The sequence below is a fragment of the Coptis chinensis genome, chromosome 8 (genome assembly GCF_015680905.1).
Source record: "Coptis chinensis isolate HL-2020 chromosome 8, ASM1568090v1, whole genome shotgun sequence".
Taxonomy (NCBI): domain Eukaryota; kingdom Viridiplantae; phylum Streptophyta; class Magnoliopsida; order Ranunculales; family Ranunculaceae; genus Coptis; species Coptis chinensis.
In genome coordinates this window covers 81,827,573-81,844,070 of record NC_141463.1, presented here as the reverse complement: position 1 = coordinate 81,844,070, position 16,498 = coordinate 81,827,573, and the positions used below count along the sequence as shown (strand labels likewise).

General features: G+C 35.7%; 1 pseudogene; it reads left to right on the top strand.

Moving 5' to 3' along the window:
* On the top strand, positions 1-2,096 carry LOC147483475 (protein FAR1-RELATED SEQUENCE 5 pseudogene; annotated as a pseudogene).
* The last annotated feature ends 14,402 nt before the right edge of the window (positions 2,097-16,498 follow it).

The following is a 16,498-nucleotide window of genomic DNA, read 5'->3' as shown; positions in this document are numbered from 1 at the left end:
TTTGAAGAAAATATTGCAGTGAACAACAATGATACAAACAATTTTGAGAATATAAATTTGCATTGTCCATGTGTTGGGATGGAATTTGATTCTCATGATGATGCTTATGAATTTTACAACCGTTACGCTGGTCAAGTTGGATTTAGTGTTCGAAAGAGTTCTACATGTAAATCAAAACCATCGAACGAGTTGATTGGTCGGATATTTTGTTGTTCACTTGAAGGGGTTAGAGATCCTAGATCAAAACCTTTTGAAGAAAGATCAAGAAATAAAGCTGATTCAAGGACGGGTTGTAAGGCAATGATCGCTATCCGGAGAAGAAAAGGAGATACATGGATCATTTCTCAGTTTGTTGAAGTGCATAACCATTCTACAGTAACTCCAAGCAAGAGATACATGCTGAAATCTCAACGAAAGATGGATCCTACCCAACAGAAATTTGCCAATGACATGCGTGGAGTGGGAATTCGGACAAATCTGATGGTTGACTTCATGGCTAGTGATTTGGAGGAATTAGAAACCTTGGCTTTACAAGAAAGGATGCAAGTAACTATTTGTCTTCAAAACGACAAAAGGAGCTCGCGAATGGAGATGCACAAACTTTATTAGATCTTCTGCAACATCAACAGTCAGTGAATCCGTCGTTTTACTACTCAATACAACTTGATTTAGAAGGTCGTATGACAAACTTTTTCTGGACAGATGCTAGGTCAAGGATGGACTACCATTTCTTCGGTGATGTTGTTTCTTTTGATCCTACATATGGGGTAAATAAGTATGATATGCCATTTGTGCCGATAGTAGGGATCAACCACCATGCTCAAACAATATTATTCGGTGGTGCACTACTTTTTTCCGAAACAGAAGAGTCTTTTGTTTGGTTAATGAAGTCATGGATGATGGCAATGAATGACAAGCAACCGAAGGTAATTTTAACCGACCAAGAATCAGCAATTGGAGGGGCAATCGAGCAAGTTTTACCGACCAGCCGACATAGGTTTTGTTTGTGGCATATATGGAAAAATGTCATGTCACACTTGGGTCATGAAATAAATGCACATGAAAATTTTGCTCGTGACTTTCAAAAATGTATGTATGGATATGAGACAGTTGAAGAATTTGAAGCTAAATGGAATGAGATGCTTGTAAATTACAATTTGAAAGAGAACAAGTGGCTAAACAAGTTGTATGAGAAACGAGAAAAATGGGCGTCGGTTTATATTAGAGGCACTTTTTGTGGAGGAATGTTAACCACCCAACGAAGTGAAAGTATAAATTCTTACTTTGATAAGTATCTTAAGAAAGGTATGTCCCTCTATGAGTTTGTAAAACAATATCAAAGAGCTGTGGTCGATAGACGAGAGGCTGAAAACAGAGAAGATTATGAAACCAATTATCAAAAGCCTGTTTTGAGAGTTTTTATGAAAATTGAGAAACAAGGAGCTGTACTTTACACAAGATCAGCTTTTAAAAAATTTCAAGAACAGTTATTTGAAGGCCTGTCCTACCGCCATAGAAAAGTCGAGGAGAATGAAATTAGATCTGTGTACAATGTGTGGATGGAAGGACATGAGCATGTAGCGTGCACCGTCACATTTAAACCTTCTACCCAAAGTGCCAACTGTAGCTGTCGATTGTTTGATTTTGCAGGTTTTTTGTGTAGGCACATTTTGAAGATATTTGTGGTTGAAGATGTTCAGAGCCTTCAAGAACGAGACGCGCTCTAAAAGAGATGGACGAAAGAAGCAAAGTTTGGTTCTATGGTTTCTAGTGAAGATGAAAGCATTCAACATGACTTTGAAGATAACTCTACAAGTCGATATTGTACAATATGTCGAGAGGGGGTAAATATTGCTTCGAAGGCTTCTGCTTGTGGTGAAGTATACAATGTGGCAATCAAAGGTATGGAAAGAACTTTAAGAGAAGTGGAAGATGCTTTGAAAAACATGACATTAAATTTTGATCAAGTGCATGGTGAAAGAAGTGGAAGTGAACGTAAGGGTGAAACAAGTGCAACATGTACTCCTCTAGGTATTCAGAAGACATTGCTTGATCCTCCGGTTAAGAGGGAAGTAAAGGGAGACCATCATCGGTAAAAGAATAAAGTCATGGGCTGATAAAGGGACCGTGAGGAAGAATAATGACAATTGAACAAGCCAACTACTTTCGACAAATGAAGCCCGATAAAAGAGCGTGTATTTTTTGCATAATTTCTTGCATTGCTTTATATCTAAATTGCTATATACTTATATGTTTCTTACCCATTCTGTTTTTTTTCTGGTCTAGTAGAGTGCAAGCTCTGAGATAAACATGCTAGCAATGAGATAGATTATGAGACACAAATGTCTCAAGCTAGAAGTGTTACGGGTCATTCTCTTCATCCACATAATGTGAATCCAACTTATGGGTTTCAACCTCCATTCTTGAATCAGGTTTGTATTCTTATTATATAATGTTGTTATTATAAGGCCGAGTACTTTGGCATGGCTTATTTGTTGATTTAATTTTTTTTTCTTGTAGGGTTACTTTATGCCTACAGATCAACAGTCTCTCCATGGTATGCGTAATCATATACCTTATTATTTTTCCAATGGGATGCACCAATTAGAGCCTCGTCAACTTCATGGAAGTTCGACTCATCGAAAATCTTGACCTTAATAACCTCTTTCGAGGTGATTACTTACTTTTTAAACTAAATGTTGTTAGCCTCATGTCTATATACTAATCAGGCTCGAAGAAAATTCATTTGATCGTTTGGTACACATCACAAACGATGTGTTAATATAGTAAAATCTTAACTATAGATAGGTTCACATTACAGATTTTCTGAGAGCAGTTAGCATTTCAGATTTTCAGGTTAACTAAAGTAATTCAATACTTCTGTCAGATATGGAGAGGAGAATGAGGACAAACCCAAACTTTGAGGAACTAGGTATCAAGGTCCAAATACCAGTACCTAAAAACAACTGAAACTTATAATCTTAGGTTGTGTTTTTCCCGTCAATTGAGATGATAGGCTTGATGAAATTGAGTCAAACTAGTACGTGATTGGTTTTATAATAGAAGATGAGATAAACCGATGGTAATGAGTAAAGCACAGGGACTAGGAATTGCTTTCACTATGTCGTGTCTTGCAACTATAGTTTGTGCGGAGGCATAAGAAGATGTGGGATTTATGTAATCTTGTAAGGATTCAAGAATTGAGATTGTTTGGTATGAGGTTTGGTTTCTTCCCAAATATGTCGTTCTATGTACAACTTAGTTTTGTTTTCTGCAAAATGTATCTATAAATATTTTGACTATTCCAGTGCTTTTGAACTTTGGACTAGCTATACGGAATGGCTAGTTTCTTGACCATTTAATTTTCTTATTATAGGATTTTCTCACTAGCTATACGGAATGGCCTCTGTAAATGGACTAGTAAAAGTGCAACAGAAGCAGCCACTGTTCTCTTTTGGGGTTATTTCGGATGTTCAGTATGCTGATATTCTTGATGGACACTCATTCTTAGGCGTTCATCGGTATTGCAGGCACAACATTCAGGTCTTGCAAAGGGTAGTCAAGAATTTTTTGTGTTTTTTGTGAATACAACACAACTGTATTTGAGTCATTGGTGATCAATTATGAATGAGACATCTAGTTTTGTGAACACATTTTGATGTCAAAATTATGAAGGCTGAATTCTTGAAGTAAATTTTTGTCGAGGAATATTGTGCATCAAAAGAGAACTTGAATTTTTTGTCAACAGGCTTAGCTCTAACTTTCGCAGATTTCTGAACCAGTAAGTGAATTGTGCATCGTTAATTCCATAGATGCCATCAATGAACCATTTATCATCCAGCTTTTCACCATTATAAATTAGCTCTTGATCCTTAGCATTAACAAAACCTTTCCCCTTTTTTTGCAATATGTTCCTTAACATACCCAACATTCCTATTCCTTTCAACATGAAACTCATACTCCTTCCCACAAATAGTCTTAATAGTGATCCTCTGAAGCTTAGACAGCCGTAAGACCAAATGTGGGACATTCTCATCTCCGACACCATAGTCTCGATCACGAGAATCATTTCGTGCAAGCTCTCGACCTCCATAAACCAACTTCTGCTTCCTAACAACAAACCCTTTACGTGTCTGGACCCGAAGCTTCACAGAAGCAATCAAATCATATTAGACTCCAATACATGCATTGGAATCGTAGAGCCACCCACCGTAAGGTAAATCAATATCGATTTGTTCGATCCCAATGCAGCTCTCATACAACCCAAACTCGGGGGAGTAACAGATTCATCAAGAACCCGAACAGCCACACTCACCGTAGACATCTCTGACCAATAATTTAGAAGAAGCAAATAGACCATTAGAAACAATGTAACAAATCGAGAATTAAGTGTAAAAGTTCCTTCAAAAAGTTTGGTAGACACAAAAACACACACATCCTCAAAGTAAATCATGTTATCAAAAAAAAAAAAAAAAAAACAGATGAACACAATTTAGAAGCAAACATTTTTTTTTTTTTTTTTTTTTTTTTTGAGAAGTTGGAAATAGAATAATCTAGAATAATAAAGGTAAGAGTAGAATACAAACCATTGAAGGGTTTTGGTGGATTTGAACCACCATCTCTTGAGATATATTAGAGATTTATTCTCCATCTCAAGTGCTCTACCTTTTGAACTAAAAACCCATATATATATAAGAGGAGGAAAATAAATTGTAAAAATATTATAAGAATTAATGACCCTTCCGATTTCTAGAAGAAGTGGGTGAGAAGAAGATGATCAGAGAAGTGACCAAGGGTTTTACTGTTTCAAAATTGAGACAGAGTTTTTTAGTTATTTGGGTTTTATTTTTTTGTTAGACTTTTCTATCGGTTAATAGTTTATTTTTTGGGCTTGGTCTTTTTTTGAGATGTGTTAGCATCCTACGGTGTCCAAAGCGCCCTCATGAGGATATCCCCAGGATAGCGGGCTCTATTCAATTTCTTGTATTGTCATTTATTGTCACCTTTTGTCCAACCATTGGTTAGTTATTTAAGAGTGTTACGGACTAATTTCTTTTTGTACCAAAACTTCGGGGGTGAGCGGGGGTGTACCACAGGCCCCCAGCTCCGCCATCGAGTGAAGCCATTGGAAGTCCTCTGTTTTTGAGTCCACGCATTGCTCTTACTCATCCTCACTATTTTGGTCTAATGAACTCAGTTCAAAGTTCGACAATTTTATTGGTGTCGAGGGGCAAAGAAAGCATGAAACAAGTGAGAAAGGAAGATAGAAAGGTTTATACTTTTGAAGGAGTGATTTTTTGCTCCGTTGGTTCCTCCAAGCTCTAAGGGAATTTTAAGCAATGTTTTGAAAACCGAACCGGTGATTGAATCGATTTTTTGTTAAAATGGTTCAACCAGGTTCAACTATGGTTCGATTCGGTCGGACCGATTGATGTTTATTTAGCAAATTTTTTAATAATTACAATAATAAAATGAATAAATACATGTTTTAATTCAATATTAAATGGTATTATATATCAAAACGAATTTCTTATACAAAAAACACATAGTAGCATGTTGGTTTGGAGTTTGGACTATCTGGTTTCAGGAAATTTGGTATAGGTACACAGACGCAAATTTTTTAAGTTCAGAGGAAATAACAAACTTTTTTTTTGTTTTTCCTCCATAAAAACTGAAATTTGACATCTGTCTCAAATTTCAGATTGATTTTTACAATTTTGACCTCTTTTATTAGTCCCAACTAAAGAAGCCAACTACCAACAAAAAAAAACTACGTACTAAATTAGTTACCAAAAGAGTAGTGGGTTAATCAAAATAACTAAAATTCATCCGAAATCTACAAAATTCCAATTAAAAGTGAGATGAATTTCTGGAGAGACCAAAACAATGTGGAAAACATCAACTTCAAAAACGGAAAAAATGTATGTTGATTACAACTAATTTCAATACAGCTTTAATAATTTAAAATGCATCTCTAATAATTTTGAATAGCATGTTTAAGCTTGATGTAATTCAAATTGTGAAATTGTGAAAGGACAAATGTTTTTTTTTTTTATAAGACAATTGTATTATTTGATTGCAGTACATCTTGGAGCAATACACACAGACCCTTGTTTGATGAGTGACCTCGATTGACACACACACGTACAGCCTGCACACATTAGATTTTTGTATTATTTATTTGTGGAAGAAATTGGCAGTTACAAATAAAGGGGTAAAAAGGAGAAATAAAAAGTTTTAAAAACAGTTAATACACCCAAAAAGTGACGTGTTGCTAAAATTAGAGTAGAATCAAAAGATAATATTGGTCTTCCTCTAAACAAAAAACACACTAAAGAAAGTGTCTAGAACCCAATTTCTAGTATCTGGTTTAGGTGCTAGGTTCAACTCTCCACATTATCAATTTTTTTTAAAAAATAATAATAATAATAATAAAAGTGATCTGGTTTAGAGCTGAATCGGTTCAACCGGTTTGCCGGTTCAACCACGGTTTAAATTTAAACCGATGGTCCAACCAAAAACTCAAGTTATACCTGAACCAAACCGAAAATTTATCGGTTTCGGTCGGACCATAGTTCAACCATCAGTCCGGTCCGGTTTTCTAAACACTGATTTTAAGTCATGCACTCTCAGCTTTTCGACAAAAAAAGGGAAGTTACAACCTGCACAAAATCCTCATAATTCCCAATTTTACTAGTTTGTCGCTCATAAAGGAAATAAAAAGAATAAATAAAAGAAGTGTGAAGAAATAAAGTTTGCTGTGGAGCTATCCAAAATAGATCACAACCGTTTATATAATGCCTCGAGATTTACACACAAATGTCTGTATGTATTTTAATGCAAACCGCCGGTACACACTGAGTCTGGACAGCTAGGACACAGTATTTTAGGACAGCAAAACCAGACTCACAAACGAGTGTATTTCTTTTTCATCTACTTCCCCCAAAAACGTGTTAATAACAATAATATTATTTTCTTGTTAGCTTGTTCTTAATGCATCTATCGTGTTTTTCATATTTTGATTCTAAGAAATGAGGCTCAGCCCCTTGGTTCTAACTCAGTTAAGTATAAACTCCCTCCCATCGGCCCATATCATATAACCTCCCTATTATTTAGGTCTCCTTAAATAACCTTCCTGTTTTCCAAAAAAGAGATAATCTGGTGTGTTTTTATTTACCATTTTATCTTATTTTCTTTTTTACCCTTTTGGGATTGAAATTTTTCCGACTATATGTAAATGTATTTTTACATAGTCATATTATATATATATAAAGCTATATCTCTACTAGTAGTATAGCCTATAATGATCATGGCCTCTTAAATTCATCCGGGTATTTTTATGACGCATAATACCCTTGATGAATAATAAAATCAGATGCCTAGATATTTATTAATGAGGACTACTTTGTCTTTTTATGCCTTTATAAATTTTTAATATCGATATTGTCCTTAAATAAAAATATTGCTTAACATCTTTAAATAGGAGCAATCAGTCTTTTCATGTGGCAGTATATTAGAAAACCAAATCGACGCCATTCTCAAATGTACGCCATACTATAAATGCCATTTAATAAGAGGTTAAGAAAAGGGAAAGTCTAATCAGAGAATACGAACCGATTCTTTTTTCTTCTGTTTCTCATAATTTTTTTTTCTCACAATGAAACTACTACTCTCATATTGGTCCATGCATAAACGACCAATTGAAAAATCTAATAACCCCAACTTGGAGATAACTGAGGTGGAGATATACAGGTAACCTCTGATTTCTTAGTTATTTGTTTCTGAATCAATCTATTTCATTTTCAATAACTGTTGGTTCCATTGATTTTTTTTTTTTTTTAAGTTGTGCTTAAGAAAACTTGATAATTATATCGCACTTGACCCCGTTCAATGATTGTTGGTTCTATTTATATCGCACTAGATTTCTATCTTCATATTTGCTTAAGAAAACCGTTTTCTATTTTTTTGGAATGATTGAGTAGTGTTTGTTTAATTCGAGCTATGGATGGATTTAGTTGTGGGCTTTCTTGTGATTCACGGTAGAGCTTTGAGCTTTGTTTCACTAAGAAGTCGAACAAGTTTTGGGTGGATTAATTAGATAGATTACTATCACTGTCCCAATACTATAAATCTCATGGGCTCACTGGCAGTGTGCAGTATTTCACTCGAACCATGGTAGAAGTTAGAACATTGAGCTGATGACTGTGAACTATGTTGTTACCGTGACTGTTTGGGAATTTCTGGGAGATGTGTGGAAAATTAAATACAATATCGACTATGGACTCAAGGGTCTCTAAAAGTGGAGATTCAAGCAAGCCTATAACTCCCTGATTTAACTTTGGTGAGAACCAAGTCACTATTGGGCAACAAAGGTTAGATCCCCTTGCTTTCCTACTAATCAGTTATTGAAAGAGTTTCTTACTGATGTATAATGAGCACTTACCATACTATTTTGGCACAGTACCATGGAGGGACCAGCTTTGGATGAACTTCCGGAGGTCCTTTTGTTACCACCAGTTATGATTATGATGTTCCCATAGATGAATATGGTGAGATAAGATTCTTCCGAGAAGTCTGCATGCATTGGTTGCTCATGAATTTTTTTGGTTTTGATTGCTTTTAACTTCACGACTTGCAGGTTTGGTAAGGCAACCTAAATTTGGGCATATGAAAAATCTTCATATGGGCTATTAAGCCTCGTGAGGGTGCTTTAATTTCATCGACCCGTTACTACTTTTTAATTTAGTACCTTGCCAACGATGATGCCGAGTCGCATTAAAACGATGAGGACAAAAAGCGACACCACGGAACACACCTCCACTTATGAGTACCATAGTGGAACCAACTCTCAAAAGGATGGAGACACATGCGAAGAATCAACCATTGGATTCTAAACCGGAGATCAAGTCGGGCGAAGCGAGAACATCCCCGAAGGGGTCATTCATGTCGGCTTACCAGTTTGCCAACATTGCCACAACAGATCCCGCATTTGAGGACTGTGGATCGCATCAAGGAAGATCGCCCAGTTTCTCATCTAAGAAGAGGTGGGATGCAAATGGATGCTCATAAGCGCTTACACAATAGAACCCTACTACCTTATCAGATAGCAAATACCAAATCACCCATCTGCACATCAACCTATTTTTTTTCAAGTATTGAATATAGTTTAACATGAGCCATAATATTAAGTATAGTACTCTAGTTAACCATTGAGTAAACTTAGCAATTCTCTATTTTGAATTTCATTTTTTGAGTAAATGAGTGCATTTCTTCTTAATTTTAATATCAGTTTAATTTCTTCTTGCAGTTGCATCTTTGGAGTAAGATGACTCACTGATACAAAAGGCTTAGAATCAGCAGTCAAGCTTCTGAGGATGAAATACAAGCAGCAAGGAACTTTCTATTAGCACTTTGTCGAGTTTGTGCTGCTGGTGAAGGTGGATATTGGAAGATAACGGGAAATAGTTCAAAAATTTACGGCAAAGATGGGAATGTTAGGTACAAGAAGCCGTTCAGCTTTTATAGAGGGAGGCCTAGTCGTGATGAAAAGACAGATTGGATTATGCATGAATATATAGTACAGCGTGGATCAGGAATGGTGGTAAGAAAATTTACATTCAGTACAACAATTTTTCATAGCATATGAAATTGAAATGACATTGTTTGTTTTGCAGTGAAATAGAGGATACTATATTGTTGGAGCTACATAGTCGTAAAGTATATGATGATATTGCTCGTGGCACTCGGTGAAAGTTTGAGTCTAACAGACCTCGTGCTGTACTTTTAGAAGGCCCCCTAGGTTTGCCATCTTCTGCAATCTTGGAAATTTAATACATTTCACTTATTACTCCCACCTCTTGGTTTTGCTCTACAGTTGAGGATTGCCTTGGGTTCAGCAAAGGGTATTCTTTACCTCCATAATGAAGTTGATCCTCCAATATTCCATTGAGACATCAAAGCCAGCAACATACTGTTGGACTCCAGATTTAATGCCAAGGTTGCTAACATTGGACTTTCAAGACTAGCACCAGTTCTAGATGTTGAAGGGACCATACCCGGTCATGTATCCACAATTGTAAAGGGCACGCCGGTAAGCATGAGTATACGCTGAGATTCCCCTTCTTCAAGCTCCACCTCTTTGACCTTCTTCTGCCATAATAGAGGATATACAGATCAAGAGTGAAGGAATTCTACTAATTTAAGTAACGACCTAAGGTAACTCTGTATCTCTGTACACTTACTGCTGTAAATTTAAGTTGGAAACTTGTAACGCGATACAGAACATTGTAGACTAGGGCATTATATAAGTACCTCAAAATTAATTGACAGGGATAATGGGATATTTATATATGAGTAATTGAATTATGTTATGCTTACTTTGTCTTAAATGTGAAATGTAATCAAATCACGGCTTCAACTCGATGATTTCGATCCATAATTTAGAGTGATGCTTGCAGTTTTCATATATGGATGCTTGATTTTCTGTTGTTTAATATGCCTTAGTTTATGAAATGTTCTATAATTGTTGAAGTTTCAATCTAAGTATGTGTGTTGAGCTATTGGTTTTAGACATTATTAAAATTGACCGTATGATTTAAACTGGTAGATTAATCTTGGATAAAATGCATTTGAACTCTGACTGGCAATAATATATAGTGATTATAGAAAAAGTGCACTATAATGGATTGAACAATTGAATCACACTTTACCATAGTAGAAGGTGCCCTAGATACTATAAATGAAAGAAGTGAGTTTCTCTTGGATAGTGAGTGAGAACCATTAAGGAAACTGGGAAGAAGGTACTAACTTCGAATTACTTTTTTTTTATTTGTGTTCATATAAAGTGTTGACCTGTGTTTTCCCATTAAAGGTTTGCGATCCATGTCCCTCTCAAAGGCTGGTTTGTCCAGGACTTAGGATTAATACTATGCATCTGTTTTTTGTTTTTTGTTTTTTTTTGGATGATTTGAGTTGTGCCCTTACCATTGATAATATGCAGGCCACTTTTGTTATAAAAAAATGTGATATGTATAATGACTGAAATGAGACTATTTTCATTGAAAGAGTTCAAGCTTAGGTTGGGGCGTGTAAAGTATGCTATTATGACTGTTAGATAAGATCAAAATCTAGAATCTCTACCTTTAGGGTTCTAATTTTATTGCTTTCCATTCTAAAGTCTAGCATCTAATTATATGTTGTTTCTACCTTGGTAGTTTGAAGGTTTTTTCGGTGGATCTTGATCTTCATAATAATAAATTTCTGATACTGATAATTCTAATAATCATCCAACGTTAGTGAATTTTTAAAAGATGATTTATCATTGTTGGAGTGGTAATTTGGCTGCTGCCTTCCATTTCAGTATCACGCTGTCTCCACTATGGCCCTGACATCTTAGTCTCTTTGCTGGACTAGGTTCATGACTTTACACTATAAGTGCTATTATTAGCTCACATCCAGTGTTCTTCTGAAGTTATTTGGTCTTTAGTCTATTAGGCTGCTCTTGAATTTGACAAATGTGTAAGTCGGACGCAATTCCCGTCCTGTCCAGTTCTGGTCCAAGACATGATATAGACTAATCATGGTCGTAGATCAAGTGTTCTCTGTTTTTTTCTTTTATCGGTAAAATCTATATATATATATATATATATATATATATATATATATATATATATATATATATATATATATATATAGGGTTAGGATCAGCCACGAATCTTGTAGCCACATTGTGGACACAACCGATCCACACCTTTCATCTCCCCATCAACCCAACCGATCCTACGGCCAATGAAATTCAGAAATTTTGAAAAACGAAATTCAGAAAAACCAAAATTTCGAATTTTGAAAACAAAAATTTTGAAACCAAAATTTTGAAATGTTTACCTTCTTCTCCAAAAAAAAATCAGTGTGACAATCTCCTCCAATTTCAGTGTGACAATCATTGTGACAATCGGTGTGATAAACAATCGAAATAGGATTCAAATAAAAAATCGAATGTTTATCTTCTTCTCCAAAAAATCAGTGTTTCTTAATCAATCTCAAAAAAAAAAATCAGTGGACACGGCTACACTCTCGAAAACAATTAAGGTTTGTGTTTACATTCTCTCTTTTTAATCTTATCTCCAAAAATCAAGAGTGTTTCACTTTCGAAAACAATGTGCTAATTAACCATTGTTGTGTTGAATTAAGGTGTTCATTGACTAATCAATCTTCGTTTCAAGCTTGGTTTTAAGTCGGAGCAACCTTTATTTTCACAGTTTGTTTCTTCCATTCAAACAAGATTTTGTTGTTCATAAATTGGGATTTTGCTTCTTTTTATGGAACTAATTGGCGTTGCTATGGGTTTTGTTTGATATTTGTTTGCTTTATAAACATTTAAGTGGGATTGAATTATTAATTGAAGATATTTTGTTTGTTTACTTGATTGGATTTATAAGAGATGAATGATTCAAAATAAATAAATCATTAAATCAAGCAATGAAGTTATGAGCGGTGAACTCGGTCGAGTTCGGTGAACTCTGTCGAGTTGAGTTTTGAACTCTGTCGAGTTTTGAACTCTTTCGAGTTTAGAGTTTTGAACTCTGTCGAGTTAGGTGAACTCTTCGAGTTGAGTTTTGAACTCTTTTTCGAAGTTCAGAGTTTTGAACTCGTCGAGTTAGGTGAACTCGTTAGAGTTTTGAACTCTTTTCGAGTTCGGAGTTTTGAACTTTCGTCGGAGTTAGGTGAACTCTTTCAGAGAGTTCAGAGTTTTGAACTCTTTTCGAGTTCACCGAACTCTGAAAAGAGTTCAAAGTTTTGAACTTCTGTTATAAGAGATGAATGATTCAAAATAAATAAATCATTAAATCAAGCAATGAAGTTATGAGCGGTGAACTCTATCGAGTTTTGAACTGTTAGAGTTAGGTGAACTCTTTCGAAGTTGAGTTTTGAACTCGTCGAGTTCAAAGTTTTGAACTCGTCGAAGTTAGGTGAACTCTTTCGAGTTTTGAACTACTCTGTCGAGTTTTGAACTGTCGAGTTGAGTTAACGTAATTGGCTCATTTGAAATGAAGTGAGTTAGGAGCCACCCTCGAAATATGTATACTTTTTCCTCTTTGTCTCCAGTAATTCCGCCTCGTGAGCTACAACAAGCTTTTAGATGCATCTGCATTGTGCAGTTAGGTTTTAAGTTGTTCTTGGATCTCTCAGTTTAGCCTGACTTTCTATATAAAATTGGAAAACTCAACTTTTTATTGGTTTGTTGGACAAGTGAAGTAGGGAAGAACTCACTTTTATGGTTGTGCATGGGCTTTCTTTTGTATTTAGTCGGATCGAGGGGACTTACGTGGAAATGTGTTTGAAGCTTGCGATGTTTTGGTTTTGAAAGACATTTGATTCTCTTGCAGAAACCAGAGGCCTCTCTTTATCTCTTTCGTTCTGTTGCCATGAAGAGAGTGTGGAATACCCTCTTCTCTTTAGTTCACCTTAACAATCATTGTAAGAGACTGGAATTTGTACAAAGTACGACATATGACATCGATTGCATTGATTTTATCTTAAGTCTTCTAAGCCATATTTCAGCAGGCCTCCTCTAACACTAGGTTTAAAGCCCAAATGTTCACCAAACTCCTCGCGGTCAAAATACTTTCATGAGTAATTGACCCAGATTGGACTAGGGTAATAGACTTGACCCCTCGTTTGTAAAGGTTCTTGCAGGGAAGATACTTTATGTGGTTGGTTTTCCTTCTTTTGACTATGTACTTTTACTATAGGCTAATGGAAGCCTTTTATTTGTGAAGTTTTACTTAGTACCTCGTACTTTACTTCTTTAAAGTCTATATGAAAAAGGAGTCATTGATACAAAATTGGGAAGTTGAAGTTAGAATATCTAATGTGAAGGCGTGAGGCTAATTCTTAAATACGTTTTAGAGATGAAGTTGCAAAGGAAAAGGTGATTTGGATAGTTATACAATCAGAGGTGTCCAAGAAGAGATATCTTCAGCTTCGGAGTGATGACAAAAATCAAATTTTGGATTTTTGCTAAGTAACATGGACACTTTGTATATGACATATGGCCACTTCCATAGTTATTTATCTGTAAAGAGACACTTTTTAAGGTCTTGAACCCAAGAGTTAGTTGTGTAACTAAAGAATAGAAATAGTTTTATTTTTAATTAGTCGTGTCCTTGTGTCCTAGTTCAAATAGGTCGTAGTTTTCTTTTTATTGGTTTGTTAGACAAGTGTAGCTAAATGGATGTTTGTTTGTTTGGATTTTTGTTACTGTAGATGGAAAGAACTCTATGCAATAGGTGTGGTGATAACACTCATTCATCAGAGAAATGTTGTTGGTTGTCTACGCCTTGTTGCATTCGAAAATGTCGTGGAAGTAGGATCCTGAAACAGTCGAGCCAAATCCAATCTCTTGGGAAAAAATTTTTGACCTGTCGCGCTTGCGGAGACTTCCAATGGTTGGAAGACGCGAGAGCATCGTCATTAGTACCTCTAGAGAATCTAAGATGCAGACAGTTGAATTGCGCGGGGTTCAGAAAGGTTAACACAACAATGAAGAAAACGGAAAATGAAGGCAGAAAATTCTTGAATTGCACCGAGTGTGGGAAGGATTTTGAATGGTTGGATACTTTGTTAGCTTGGTTAAGGAGCAACATTGAGTTGGCAGCGAGTTCAAGCTCTTCCACACTCACCTCTTCCTCGTCTTCAAAAAAAGATAAAAAAGTCAAAATTACACTTGAAATTGACGACGATGGTTTGTCGAAAGAATTCGAGTTTCATTGTAAAATTAGATGAGTGCGTGGTTGATTTCAAGTTATTTGTATTGCGTTTTTTTGTGAACTTGTGGTGAATGTAATTATGCTGGTTAATTCATTTTGTGAACTTGCTGGTTAATCCATTTTGCTTATCTTGGTAACAACTTGTGGTGAACTTGTGGTTATGACTCTGATGTAACTATGACTCTGGTTATGAACTTGTGGTGAACTTGTGCTTATCTACTGTAACTATGACTCTGATTTATTTGCTACAGAATCTTGTGTTGATGTAACAATGAATAAATTTGATTGGTAGTTTGTTCTAATAACAATGAATAAGTTTGATTGGTAGTTTGTTCTAATAGTTTCTGTCAGAAAATAAAAACTAAATAAAAGTTGTCACAGTTCCTACAACTTAAATAGTTTTGCTGTCATAAACATAAAGATAAACAAGTTCCTACAAGCTGTCAGAGAACAAGTACAAGCTGTCAGAGTATTGGTATTTCACAGAAACATACAAAAAAAACCGCAAGTAGAATAGAAAAAAAGACAATGAGAACACCGACTAAAAAGCACAAGCTAACATAACATAACACAAGTCCACGTACTAGTTTTACACTCCGACAACTTGGCATTTTAGTTTGTCATTGCTCAAATCCCAAACGACATGGCCACACCGTTTGGGACTAAATCCAAACGGTATGATCACACCGCTCAAGAGGGAAAAAACAGACCACCATTTTTATCAAGCTCAAATCCCAAACGGCATGGCCACACCGTTTTGGGACCTAGTGAAAACGGTGTGGCCGCCGCGACCGTTCAAGAGAGAAAAAAACAGATCCACGCCAAATCCCAAACGAAATTTCATAAAACAAAATTTTGCAAAGCAAAAACACTAAATAAACAAAACATTACATCGAGAATTTCCTTATTTCTCTATTTCTCATTAATTTCTCTATTTTGAATTTCCTTATGCATTTTCTCGACTAGCCTTATTATACATTTACACTTGTGACTTGCTTAAATGGACAACAATTTGTTTGAGTTGTAGTTGCTACTATACTTTGTTCACAATGCCCTTGTTTCCACAATTTTGACATTTTTGTTCTTGTAGATGGACGACTCAATATTGATTGATGAAGTCGGAGAGAAGGAAGAATACGGTTCAGGTGAGCTAATGTTTCAATTTTATTTTCGATTTCTACCAACGAATTCAATACTGTATTATTGTACCGTGTTAGTTTATTTGTTTTATTTTTGACGTGGACACATTTATTTGCAGTACCACAGTCTTTTCGCGACACCTTTCGGCACCTTCGTGGCATTTTTCTTCCTCTCGTTCAACCTCCGTGAGTTTGAAGTGGAAGTGGAAATTGTGAAGCCACCATGTTTGGGAATGTGTTTTGAAACTCTTGAGGCAGCAAAACAATTCTATATAGCTTACGGAAAATCGTTTGGATTTAGTCCAGTAATTCGAAGCTCTGAAAAATCAGTTTCTCGTTCGGATGAAGTTAGTAGTTGTCAAATGACTTGCTCGCGATTTGGGGTTTATAGAGATCGAGGAGGCAAAAATAAGAATGTGGATGGGAGAAAGAAGTGAGAAAAAGAAACACAAATACAATTAAATGTGGGTGCCTTGCTTCAATGAGGGTGACAAAGCAAAATAGTGGAATCTGGAAAGTGATGAAATTTAGTAGCGCACAATCACAACCTGGTTAGTCCGGCAAAAGAATCGTATGCCTGTTAATAGAAAT